Below are 12,500 nucleotides of genomic sequence, written 5' to 3' on the forward strand. Positions count from 1 at the left end.
CTGAATGACACTGACTACATATGTTATATATTTATTACATATATATTATATACATATAATATATATATTATATATATATTACACACACACACACACACACACACACACACACACACACACACACACACACACACACACACACACATATATATATATATATATATATATATATATATATATCATCATCATCATCCTCATCAGCTTGGGTCAATCCACCGCAGGACGTAGGCCTCTCCCAATATTTTCCATCTTTTTGCTTCCGGTCTTTGCCCCTAAATTTCGTTATTTCGACGCGCCATATTGTCATAAGTCTGTTCCTTGGCCTCTTTATGTTATCTATAACCCAGTCTGTTACTTTCTTTGTCTATCTGTTGTCCTGTCTCCGACATAAATGACCTGGCCATTGCCATTTTTTCTTTTTGATGCTCCCGAGAATATCTTCCTCTTTTGTCTGTTCCCTGATCCACGTCTCCCTCATCCGATATCTTAGACTAATTCCCAGCATCAACCTCTGCATCCCTCGCTGGGCACTTTTCAGTTTCCTCTCAGGTAATTTGGTTGTAGTCCATGTTTCTGATCCATAGGTCATAACTGGGAGAATGCATTTATTAAAGACTTTTCTTTTTAAACATAATGGCAAGGAGCCTCCTAGTATGCTTCTGTGTCTGCCGAAGGCACTCCAACCTAGACTGATGCGTCGCTTAATTTCCTCTTCGCTAAATGTGTTTGTTTGTACGAGTTGCCCTAGGTATATATACTTGTCAACCACCTCTAGTGCTTCGCCCTGAACATATATCTGTTCGAATTGGGCTCTACTGTTGAACATGATCTTAGTCTTTTTCTGTTCATCCTAAGTCCGACTTTCAGGCTTTCTCTATTCAGATAATTTATTAGTTGCTGCATTTCATTTGCAGATTCACTAAAGAGAACAATATCATCTGCAAATCTTAGATTGTTTAGGTATTCGTCCCCAATTTTGATACCCTTTCCGGTCCATTCTAGCTTCTTGAATATTTCCTCAAGGGAAGTTGTAAACAGTTTTGGTTGAGATGGTATCACCCTGTCTAACACCTTTCTTAATTGGGATTTTATTGATTCCTGTGTGGAGCTTGATGGTTGCTGTCCCATCTTTGTATATATCTTCTAATATTTTACAATACACCTCCTCTACTCTCTGTCTTCGAATAGCTTCTAGTACTGCTGGTATTTGTACAGAATCCAATGCTTTTTCGTAATCAATGAATGCCATGCACAGGGGTTTCCTATATTCGTTTATTTTTTCTCTTATTTGGGTGAGCATGTGTATGTGGTCTGTTGTTGAGAATCCACTGCAGAAGCCTGCCTGTTCTCGAGGCTGGTTTGAATCCAGACTGTCAGAGATGTGAGTTGTGATGATTTTAGTGAACAGTTTGTAAGTAACTGAAAGGAGACATGGGTCAGTAGTCTTTTAGCTCCTTCCTGTCCCCTTTCTTATGAATCAAAATATTTTTTTTTTCTTTTTTTCTTTTTTTAGGCTTTTGGAATTATTCTATTGAGAAGGCATTTGTTAAAAAGATTGGCTAATTTCACTGTTGCATTTTTTTTTTTCTGCGTCTATTTTAAGGTCTATACTAATGCCGTCTTCACCTGGTGTTTTCCCTCTCTACATGCCTTTAAGTGCTCTCTGTTGTGATGTTAGGTACTTCTCTAGTTACTGCGTTCGCTTCTATCCGTGGCTGTTTATTTGCGTTGTATAGATCCCTGTAAAAGTTTTCCACTACTCTTATAATTTCATTCTTATCATATGTCACTCCTTTGTCCGGTTTCTTTATTGCATATATTTGATTTCTCCCTATTCCAAGTTTCCTTTTAGATGTTTTTATGCTGGTACCTGAGATCACTGTTTCATTTATGATTTGAGTATTGAGTATATATATCTTCTTTTTATGTATAGTTTTTGTTAGTTCAGTTAATTATATTTTGTCCTTATTTGATGATACTTTCTATTGAGAGCTTACTGGAACTTTGTTTGACTTTCTTACCGCCTACTTTAAGTGCAGCTTCCTTTATTACGTCATTGAACTGTTTGTTGATTTGGTCAATGTTGAGATCTTTGTGGCTGACAAGAGAATATCTGTTTTGGATGTTAATGCTAAATTCTGTCACTTTGGTCTTCAAGTTAGCTAAGTTTGGCTGTGTTTTTTATAAGAGTTTATTCCTTTCCCTTCTGAGGTGTAATTCAATTTGGCTTCTGACCAACCTATGGTTGCTGCCAACATTTACTTTATTTATAACTTCTACATTTTATACTATATCGCTCCTATTTGAAATTATGAAGTCAATTTCGTTTTTGATGTCCGATGGTGATCGAGCCTCCGCATAGTCGACTAGCATTTGTCCCCTCTCATGCCTAGCGCCTATTCCGTGATTCCCCACTACGGTTTCTCCTTCTGTCTTTTTACCTATTTTGGCATTAAAGTGAAATGGGTTTTTACTCTCTCGCTGGCTAAATGAACATCTTCATAGAAGCTTTCTATTTTTTTCATCACTGAGGCTGCAGGTTAGAGCATAGACGAACGATGTTTAAGTTGTACCTTTTATTTAGTTTTATTGTTATTGAAGCCACTCTTTCGTTTATACTAAGGAATTCTACCAGATTCTTTTCTAAACGTTTGTGAATTAAGAAACCTACCCTTATTTCTTGCTTGCTACCCTGAGGTTTACCATCATTTAGTATCTTCTGTTCTTCGCCTTGTTTTCTAACTTCACAAAGTCCTACAACATCTCATTTAATTAAGGAGAGTTACTCAAGTAATCCTAGTAAGTCGGATTCCGTTCTCATTGTCCTTATATTATATGTACAAAGGTTCATCAATGTGGGGCGTCCTTTTCTTAGCCGGAGATTCTTAGCAACCTCTGCTCCAGAGCGATCCTGATCGCCGCCGTAACCAGGCGCTCCTTCGCCTCCGCGGAATGAGGGCCGTTGTTCTGTTTGTGCAGTCATGGTTTTTGATTGTGAGGTAAACAGCCGAGTTACCTCCTACCTACTGGCCTAGGTATCTTGGTGGGAGGGAAGTATTTTGGCCGGGATGCCACTGATAAGCCCTTCTAGCAAGGTTGACCCTGTCTAGTGTGGACTTATGAGCAGCAACCCACGGGCCTGCTCACTACACCAGGGTATACTCCCGTGAGCATGGGCTTGAGTATCAGAAGTGCATATATGTGTGGTTGTATATTATACACAGATTTTATTTATGCGTATGTGCGCCTAGTGCAGACATAGTTGTTCACCCGCAAATCCCTAAGTACTACGCCTATGTTCATTTTCGTGCACATGCACATGAAAGTATATGCCTTTACAATGCTCCTGTGCTTATGATATGCATACATACTTATACATTATACACAACTACACCCATGCGCATGCATACACGTATATAAACATACGCTCACCTCATATGCGCATACATATATATGTACTCACCCACACTTATGCGCATGGATTCATGCGCACATACCTTGTAAACGTACCTATGACTATGAATACCCATACAAATATATATATATATATATATATATATATATATATATACATACATGAGAGATGGAATAATGTAATACCGCATTGATATAGATACATAACAATCCTCCCTGACCTGGCCTCGAACCTAGGTCACTCCGGGTATGAGATCGGAGGGCCAGTACTAAACCAACCATGCCACACGACCCACTAAAAGGAGTGTTCAACTAGGATCTAACTAGCTCCATAGACATTACCTATCTACTCATACATGAGTAATGATAGCGAGGTTTTACGCACAATCCCCGTGGGGACTTGGTGGAAATTGATTTAGAAATTCGAAACCGAAGTCAGATATCCTGAGATATGTATATGAAAGATGGAATAATGCAATACCGCATTGATATAGATACATAACAATTCTCCCTGACCTGGCCTCGAACCTAGGTCACTCCGGGTATGAGATCGGAGGGCCAGTACTAAACCAACCATGCCACACGACCCACTAAAAGGAGTGTGCAACTAGGATCTAACTAGCTCCATAGACATTACCTATCTACTCATACATGAGTAGAGATAGCGAGGTTTTAAGCACAATCTCGGTGGGGACTCAGTAGAAATTGATTTAAAAATTCGAAACCGAAGTCATATATCCTGAGGTATGTATATGAAAGATGGAATAATGCAATACCGCATTAATATAGATACATAACATTCCTCCCTGACCTGGCCTCGAACCTAGGTCACTCCGGGTATGAGACCGGAGCCAGTACTAAATTAACCATGCCACACGACCCACTTTAGTACCAGTTTAGTACTGGCCATCCGGTCTCATACCCGGAGTGACCTAGGTTCGAGGATTGTTATGTATATACATACATGCACACACACATACATACATATGTATACACATATATGCATATACATATACAGTCATATATATATATATATATATATATATACATACATACATATATGCACATATACATATACACATATATACATATACACATATATACATATACACATACATACATATACACATACATATTTCCACATACATACATATACACATACATATTTCCACATACATACACATACATATATCCACATATATACACACATAACTACCCATACATGTATACATACATACATATACCCACATACATACACAGACACATTACTGATACAAATATATACGCAACTCCACAGACACATTACTGATACAAATATATACGCAACTCCACAGAAGCATATGTGTACATACACATGCACATACTCGTCTTGAGAAGTCAAACGCAGGTGTCGTAGGAGAAGTCGCCGCCGTGGCACAAGTGTTAGCGCGCTGAACCGCGGTTGATTAGGAATGGCATCCAATCAAACAAGGGTGGCACTGCCATATAACCTCTCAATAGTGAATTGAGAGGGGCCTATGCCCTGCAGTGGAATGAATGGTTGCTAAACAAAATAATGATAATAATAAAAATATACGCATATACGCATATATATAAATATCTGCGTATATATTGCTTCTCTTTTATACACACACACATTGATACGTACAAGCAATTTTACATACATCAGCGCACTACCGTGTATACGCACTCATACTCGTGAACAGCATGAGCGCACACACGCACTCCATTATAATTAGCCCATGCATTATAATGTGTATAAATTGTAGGCTGGCAGCATAGGGGTTGGAGGAAGGCGGATGATATGGGAGAGGAGAATTTAGGACGATGTTGGAGTGGGTAAGGATGGGATTTGGGGTTAGAGGGAGTTTGAAAGTGGATTTTGTATCACAGTTTTTCGGAAAGGTGTCGCATTCCTTAGCGGTTGCTAAGCCTACCGGCCTGTGCCCTCGGCCGACTGCAACCACGGGTCACGGAGCCAGCGTCTGGCACTCGATTAAGGTGCCATCGTTTGAATTACGCTTTGTTAATGCATAGTTTATCTGGTGGGAATTATATTGAATGGCTGATTATATTTGTCGCTTTCAGGTAATCATGTGTAAACCTACCTGATCTTGTGTTGTACTGTACTCACATACTGGCGGTTTGGCTCTTCCGTAGGGAATCTATTTGAGGGGAAACTGAACTGGGATAACCGTGCGATTTGGCAGTTGCTCGGCGTCCTGTGTGTATGGGGACCGGCGATGCTTGCCATTTTCTAATGGTATCGTAATTAGGTATTCTTTTCCTGGTGGGGAGTGATTTTTGATTTTCTTTTTTTACCGTTGATTCTATCTACTGTGGCACTCTCGATGAGCATTGGGACCTTATGAACTTATTTGGCGCGTTGATGATGAAATCTGTGTGTGTGTGTGTGCGTGTGTGCGTGTGTGTGTGTGTGTGTGTGTGTGTGTGTGTGTGTGTGTGTGTGTGTGTGTGTGAATATATATATATATATATATATATATGAGATTCAAACCCTTTTTGGTTTTGTTCATATGAACAATCACACCCGTGATGGTGAACACACACTAGTAACACGTTGGGTGAACACACACTAGTAACATGGAGGGTGAACACACTAGTAACAATGGAGGTGAACACACTAGTAACAAGTGGGTGAACACACTAGTAACACGTTGGGTGAACACAAACTAGTAACATGGAGGGTGAACACACTAATAACAATGGAGGTGAACACACTAGTAGCAAGTGGGTGAACACACAAATAACACGTTGGGTGAACACACACTAGTAACATGGAGGGTGAACACACTAGTAACAATGGAGGTGAACACACTAGATGCATGGGGGTGAACACACTAGTAACATGGGGGTGAACATACTAGTAACACGGGGTGAACACACTAGTAACAAGGGGGGTGAACACACTAGTAACAAGAGAAGTGAACAGATACTAGTTCACCCCACGTGGTCATTACAAGTAGGATATAGGAAACGAATCTGTTTGTTATTATTATAAAAAAAAAACGTAACACGGGGGTGAACACACTAGTAACAAGGGGGGGTGAACACACTAGTAACAAGCGGGTGAACACCCTAGAAACACACGGGGTGAACACATTAGTAACACGGGGGTGAACACACTAGTAACAAGGGGGTAAACACGCTAGTAACAAGGGGGGTGAACACACTAGTAACAAGGGGGTGAACACGCTAGTAACAAGGGGGGTGAACACACTAGTAACAAGGGGGTGAACACACTAGTAACAAGGGGGTGAACACACTAGTAACAAGGGGGTGAACACGCTAGTAACAAGGGGGGTGAACACACTAGTAACAAGGGGGTGAACACACTAGTAACACGGGGGGGGGGGGTGAACACACTAGTAACAAGGGAGGTGAACACCCTAGAAACACACGGGGTGAACATACTAGTAACAAGGGGGTGAACACACTAGTACCACGGGGGTGAAGACACTAGTAACAAGGGGGGTGAACACACTAGTAACACGGGGGGTTAACACAAACTAGTAACGCGGGAGGCGAACACACACAGTAACACGTTGGGTGAACACACACCAGTATCACGGGGTGAACAACACCAGTAACACGCGGGGTGAACACACACTAATAACACAGGTGTGAACACACACTAGTAACACGGGGGTGAACACACTAATAACACGGGGGGTGAGCACCCAATAACACACCAGAACCAGAATTTTTTCTTCTCTTGTTCCCAGACTGGTGTAATATATATAGTGATCGCTTCAAACTAGTTTTTGTTTCCGAACTCGTGACTTCTTTTTTGCTTCTGTTAGTCCGTCACGTGGCGTCACTTTGTCACAAGATGTTTTCAACACTTTGACGTCATGGTGCGCCACTATTTTTTTGTATCTGCGTCTTGTCCTGTTGACCACATTTTTTGTCTGGAATCCGCTCGAATCCTCGCAATGTTATTCTATTTTTTGATGTCTCGTCCCGGCTTGTTTGCTTCACCCGTTCATGTAGGATCCGCTTTGCCCTCGCGTTGTTCACGTGATAATTCCTTCGTGTGTCTACGATAACACTAGTAACACGTGGGGTGACCACACACTAGTTACACGGGGGGTGAACACACACTAGTAACACGGGGGGTGATCACACACTAGTAACACATTGGGTTAACACACACTAGTAACACGGGGGCTGAACACACACCAGTAACACGTGGGGTGAACACACATTAATAACACGGGAGTGAACACACTAGTAACACAATAATAACACGGGATGGTGAACACACACTAGTAACACGGGGGGTGAATACACACTAGTAACACGGGGGGTGAACACACATTAGTAACACGGGGGTAAAAACACATTAGTAACACGGGGGTCACATCACTGTGTCACGTCGTACATGTAGTTCGTCCGGCGTGTTTTCTTGTTCTTCCGCGACGTGGATTAAGACGAGATGCATGTGCCCCACACTCGCCCAGCCTGCACCCTGGGCCTCTGCCGGTACTTTGTGGCGATGATGGGCAGCGCCCAAGGTCCCTATAAGCCTTAAATAAGTACGCATATAATGTTTTGCAACTGTCTTTTTCTTTGCCTTGCTCCTTTCAAAGCAGCGTGCCCACGTTCCTCTTGAGTTACCACTCCTCCCATTCACTGTTGTTTGTTTCTCGGAAAGAGATTCACTACTAATGTGCCCATTCTATCATGGACGACTTTCTTTCCCGTGCATTTCGTTGCTATGAGGTGTCACCACTGATTAAATCTTTTGAATGTACAATTAACATTCAGACCAATAGAAACATCCATCAACTCACAGAGACATGCATACTGACCGATTATCTTACTTTCCATTTCTTATTTTCCTATTTTCTCCCCTTGCACATACACACACACACACACACACACACACACACACACACACACACACACACACACACACACACACATATGTATATATACACACACTCATTCATGATATGTGTGTGTTTGTTTGTTTGTTAGCGTGTGTGAGTGTGTATGTGCGCGCGCACACACACGCACACACACGCACACACACGCACACACACACACACACACACACACACACACACACACACACATATATATATATATATATATATATATATAAGTACGTATGTATTGTTCACAGTATAAATACATATATATGTATAAGTATAGATACATATGTATACATAGTGTGTGTGCGAGTGCGTGTCTATCAATATCTTTCTATTTGTCTATATGTATATAGATATAAATATATATATATATATATATATATATATATATATATATTATTAGGCAACGTTTTAGATTACTTCACATAAATTCATTCTCAAGCCAATCTATTGGAAGAAAGTCGGATGTGTACATTAAAAAAAAGAAATCCAAAAATGGGGTTTTACAAGCTCTGAAATAAAAACAACGCAATAAAACAAGTACAGCATATAAAATAAGCAAAACTAAAACTAAAAGCAAACATAAATTTGAAGGACTAGTACAAAACGATCAAAAGAATACTGCTAAAACGAGAAATGAATGGATGAAAAATAACAAAACGGAATGAAAAACATCGAAAATAAAAGTATACACAACCCAAGGATAGAGTTTTAGATGCATAATAGTGGTGTAGGGCTTTCGTTGTTACTGAATGTTGGTTTATGGATGGCTGTGAGTATGCTCTCCATGATGAGGAGCTTCTGGTGGTATGGAGTGTTTTCTAAGACTGATAAGTTTTGGCGATGTATAGGGTCATCTGCGTGATTCCTGATTACCGAAAAGGATGTTTTGGTCATTTAGATGCCAATTCGGTCGAAAATACCTAGATGCTGTGATATGTGGGTAGCATTCAGTGATAGGTTTGGATACTTTATGTTTCAATTAGAGGCTGGGTAGACCTGTGTAGATGTGATGGGGAAGTAAAGCATTTTCTTCTGCACCGTATTGCTGGAGCGTCCATTATTGACAATGTCGTTCGGAGTTTTACCGATATCTGTATCAGCAAAATGTTTAGGGAAGCCGTTATTGTAGAGGAGTTTTCGGATGAATGAAAGTTCCTCAGTTATGAAAGTCCAGTTTGAGCAAATGTTGTAAGCTCGAGTGTGAGCGTGTTGACTAGATTACGTTACATGTAATTGGGATGAATGAAGAGAGCTTTTGACAGACCAGTAAATGTGTTTTTTTTTTATACATTCAATTGTCAAAATTGTTGCCAGAGTGCTGGATGTACATGTCCCAAAAAAGCAATTTTTCGTCCTTTTCATACTCAAAAGTGAATTTAATTTCGTGTGTTGTGAGTTAAAGCGGCTAAGGAATTCCGGCACGTGTGGCGGTGATTCAAATAGGAAAGTATTATCAACAAATCTTTTGTAAAATAAAGGTTTGAAATGACTAGGGGAGTTAGAAAGCTAGTTATGCTCATGATAACATAAAAATACGTTAGCTAACATAGGACCTACGCCATCTCGCTGCACATCCATTTGGATATTGAAAATAAAATAGCAATCTTGGACTGACAATTCAAGCATTTTTCTTAGCCTTGTATTGTTTCATCAGGCTGAAACAATTTTTAATGCATATATCTATTGTTTCTTTTATAGGGATATTAGTAAGTAATGAAACAATATCGAAATTGACCATACAACACTTGTAAAAGCTGGTAGTGTATATACAAATATATGTATAAGTGTAAATTAATAAATTAATATATATATATATATATATATATATATATGCGTGCGCGCGTGTGTGTGTGTATGTGTGTGTATCTATCGGTATCTATTTATATGTATATATATATGTATATATATACATATACGTATAGGCCTACACATGTATATGTATATATATTTATATGTATATATATGCATATATACACATACATACATACATACACACGCACACACATTATATATATACATACATACATATATATGTATATATATATTACATATATGTATGTACGTATATAAGTGACATCTACTTTTTTAGACATTTTTTAATAAACAATGCTTGCACGTTAATCCAGGAAAGGTCATAATTTCATGTCCGCAACTAGTGTTTGCATCGTTGTCCGAGCAACAGGCAGGTGAAGGTAACGAAGCCCCGAGTCGACGAGGCGAGTCAGCTCCTCGCTTCTCACACGGTCAGTGCTATTCTGGCTGTCACAGGGAGCTAGTGTAGACACTCTCGGTCCGTGACTGATTACTTGTGTTTTCATCGGAATCTTTTGAGTGATTCAGAAATGTCTTTTTCTTTCATCATGGAATAAGTTGCAAATGAAATAAAAGCGGTGCTGAGACAAGGTGACTCGACTGAATAAGAAAGAGGTAATTAATAATTGAGAATCCAGTGCATGCATTTTCATGCTAAGGGCATTCCATACTTCGTGTGATAATCTAAAAAAACGTTTCGAAAACACGGTGCATGACTGTCCATGTCTATTAAAACTAAGAAATATTATAGCAACGATGATTACCATGGCAGTAATGGTTATGTAGCGGTGATAATGAAAACAATATTGATATTATGTGATAATTAACATGATAATGTATTTATAAGAAATTAGTGTTAATACTACTCATTTTGTCATGATACCGTAATACTGCGATAGTAATTGTATTACTTATAATGGTATTGATGATATTAGGAGGATTGAGGATACGAATGACAATTATCATAGTAATGTAATCGTAATTATGTTAATAGTGATAACTATAAAATTTTGTATACTCGCAGAAAAATCCTTTTGCTAACTCTGAAAGTGATGGTCAGTCTTTCAAAAATGACTAATTTCGGCATCCACACTATTTTCATTAATGCGATTGATATTGTACTTACTACTCGCAGAATCATTATCATTATTATTATTTCTATTACTATCACCAGTCTACTACCAGACTACATGCGGGGCGCATGTAGCCCGGTAGGCAGCAACCATAGTCAAGATCTTGGAAACTCCTCGCATGAATATAAGAGCCTTATGGCCAGCCATCTACTACATATATAATGTCAGGGAGGATGGCGAATAGTGGCACTTACCCTGAGTGACCAGCTGACGTTTGTCCTTAAAGGGATGGGGCACGACATCCACTCTTTGCACCAGGATGATTCTGCATAGGAACATCTGACGAAGGGTGGATTTGGCTTTCCTCTCAAAGGTGGGGAGATTTGGCAGCATGTGATAAGGGGATAGACCTTTCACTCATCAGGCTATAGCGATACAGAGCATCTCCAATAGCCAGCTATAGTTAACCTTCAGTAGTAGAGGTTTATTGATTCCTTCAGTCAATTCTATATATCTTATAGATATGCGCATTTTGATGTCAGTTTCTAGCATTTTGTCATGCCTCATTAAAATAAACAGGTGGGGAGATTTGGCAGCATGTGATAAGGGGGTAGACCTTTCACTCATCAGGCTATAGCGATACAGAGCATCTCCAATAGCCAGCTATAGTTAACCTTCAGTAGTAGAGGTTTATTGATTCCTTCAGTCAATTCTATATATCTTATAGATATGCGCATTTTGATGTCAGTTTCTAGCATTTTGTCATGCCTCATTAAAATAAACAGGTGGGGAGATTTGGCAGCATGTGATAAGGGGGTAGACCTTTCACTCATCAGGCTATAGCGATACAGAGCATCTCCAATAGCCAGCTATAGTTAACCTTCAGTAGTAGAGGTTTATTGATTCCTTCAGTCAATTCTATATATCTTATAGATATGCGCATTTTGATGTCAGTTTCTAGCATTTTGTCATGCCTCATTAAAATAAACATAAATGCATTGGAAAGGAATTTCACGTAAACACTCTGCAGAGATTAACCACAACTTTATTAGCACTCATAGAAGGAAGTGTAAGGTTTACCGGAATGCCCATTTCAACGGTGCCAATCTTAGACATGCTGTCAAGCACAGTCAGTCTAAGATTCCCTCTAAACCATCCAACCAACGACCACGCCAGTTTTACTTAGACAATGTATGCCATGGACACTCGTCTCCTTCCGCTCGTTTGCTTTCATTTCCGACTTTACCATGCATGCATTCATATATGCGTTCATACATACATTTATGTATGTACGCAT

General features: G+C 39.5%; 1 protein-coding gene across 3 annotated transcripts in view; it reads left to right on the plus strand.

Moving 5' to 3' along the window:
- Positions 1 to 10,601: 10,601 nt before the first annotated feature.
- LOC125029739 (importin subunit alpha-4-like) overlaps positions 10,602 to 12,500 on the plus strand; it is a 42,338-nt gene continuing 40,439 nt past the window's right edge. For all 3 annotated transcript variants that reach the window (XM_047619850.1, XM_047619851.1, XM_047619852.1), the window contains exon 1: positions 10,602 to 10,745. The gene's annotated coding sequence lies outside the window, so the exon portion shown is untranslated. The remainder of the gene's footprint in view (positions 10,746 to 12,500) is intronic.

This window comes from Penaeus chinensis, chromosome 10 (genome assembly GCF_019202785.1).
Source record: "Penaeus chinensis breed Huanghai No. 1 chromosome 10, ASM1920278v2, whole genome shotgun sequence".
NCBI lineage: Eukaryota > Metazoa > Arthropoda > Malacostraca > Decapoda > Penaeidae > Penaeus > Penaeus chinensis.